The sequence below is a fragment of the Enhydra lutris genome, unplaced genomic scaffold (genome assembly GCF_002288905.1).
Source record: "Enhydra lutris kenyoni isolate GAN:26980312 unplaced genomic scaffold, ASM228890v2 scaffoldscaffold16, whole genome shotgun sequence".
Classification (NCBI taxonomy): domain Eukaryota; kingdom Metazoa; phylum Chordata; class Mammalia; order Carnivora; family Mustelidae; genus Enhydra; species Enhydra lutris.
In genome coordinates, this window is record NW_019154100.1 from 36,801,629 (window position 1) to 36,803,668 (window position 2,040).

The 2,040-nt window shown below is 39.0% G+C and overlaps 1 pseudogene; it reads left to right on the plus strand.

The window, feature by feature from the left end:
- Positions 1–526: 526 nt before the first annotated feature.
- On the plus strand, positions 527–1,082 carry LOC111147430 (annotated as a pseudogene).
- The last annotated feature ends 958 nt before the right edge of the window (positions 1,083–2,040 follow it).

Sequence of the window (2,040 nt, forward strand, 5' to 3'; positions counted from 1 at the left end):
TACAAGGCATTTAAATTTTTCCATGTGATGTTGATTTCCTAGTGATGGTAGTGACTTACCTTCTTTATGTGCTATACATTTCTCAAGCAATTACTAAATGATTAAATAATATAATTGATGAGAGAAAGTGAGACATTACAAACAGTTTTCAGATTTCTTGCATTGTCCTCTTGAAATGCTCCTTACAATAAAATATCAATTTAGGCAGGAAACGTGAAACTAAAAAACAGCTTTTGGGGCACCTGCCCAAGGGGAGCTGGGAGGGGGATGGTGGCCCACGAGGCTCGTTGCAGACAATGCCGCTACGACCAGGCGAGTTGCTCAGTGGCAGCGGTGGGGTCTCACATGCGGCAGGGCAGCCTGGGCTTCGGCCTCCCTCGGGTTCCCAGGAAGTGAACTGGCGGCCAACATGCGAGCAGCAGCAGTAGTGGAGGCGGAGGCTCTGGTGTGTCAGTTGCCTCCCCTTCAGCCTGAGCCGGCGGAGGCCAGGCGGCCCGGGTGGCTGGAGGGGGTCCGCTGCCCAAGAATGGGAATTCTCCTCACCAGGATATGGAGACTCTTCAATCACCAGGAGCACAGAGTTATCATTGCTGGGCTGGATAATGCAGGGAAAACTACCATCCTTTACCAGTTTTCTATGAATTAAGTTGTACATACATCACCTACAACAGGAAGTAATGTAGAAGAAATAGTGATTAATAATACACGTTTTCTAATGTGGGATATTGGTGGCCAAGAATCTCTTCCATCTTCTTGGAACACTTACTGTACTAACACAGAGTTTGTAATAGTTGCTGTGGACAGTACAGACAGAGAAAGGATTTCTGTAACTAGAGAGGAGTTAACTATTCTGTAACTAGAGATTTCTGTAACTAGCCCACGAGGACCTACGGAAAGCTGGATCGCTGATTTTTGCTAATAAACAAGATGTTAAAGAATGCATGACTGTAGCAGAAATCTCCCAGTTTTTGAAACTAACTTCTAATAAAGATCACCAGTGGCATATCCAGGCATGCTGTGCTCTTACTGGTGAGGGATTATGCCAAGGACTTGAATGGATGTCACGATTTAAGATTAGATGATCTCTACTGACCTCTCCTCATAGACTTTGTATAAGCGAAGTGCTGGACTTTACCTGAAAGCTGCAAAAATTAATGGTTTAGATATATTTATAATAAACTGATTTAAATTTTTTCTAAAATTAAGAAATTTTAAGAAAATTTAAGAAAAGAAAAATTAAGACCACTTATTTGAAAACAAAGATGAAGTCTCACTTTCCATTCTGCTTTCTCATTAGTTTCTTCCAAAGCAAGTTCTTCAAAGCTGTGATTGCCATTTTTCTCATAATGAATCCTCTCAGGACATTGTATAGCCTGTGGTAAGTACAAAGGGAGAAGAAGAGATTTTTCACTTTAAGAGCCTTATCATCATCAGTATAACCCTCCCTAGTTGAATGTGCATTCTCTTAGTGTTCCATTAAGTCAAAATACAAATCAGCACAGATACTCACTTTCCAGTACTTTAAAATGTAATGTTAATTATGAGAAGTATTTTGCATAAGGTTGTGTATATACACCTCAAATGCAAGTTTATGGCTTTGACTAAGTTCTAAAGAAAAGCAAAGAACACAAAAAGTAATAATATCCTTAGTTAATGACCATAATAAGATGAGTACTGGCATTGCTAAGTGCCATTTTGTGCTTTCCCCCTGTGTTCTCTGTATTGTACTAACCAACCCTCAAAATCACTGGGCTGCTCTTAAAAACAACAACAAAAAAAAAAAACAAAAAAAAAAGAAAGAAAGAAAAGGAGAAAGCTCAACAGTGTGTACCTATTTTTTGTTGATGAAATTATGTACATGAAAGCATGTAATCCAGCTGAGTGGAGTGTCTGTAGATTTTTGGCTTAATACTATGAATGGACAGAATTTCACATTGAGCAATCATCAGACTGGTTCCTTTATTGGATCTATGCCATCTAAATTACTGAGAAAATTGTTAATCCATTAATCAGTCAATCATTAATTGTGATTAAAATTAT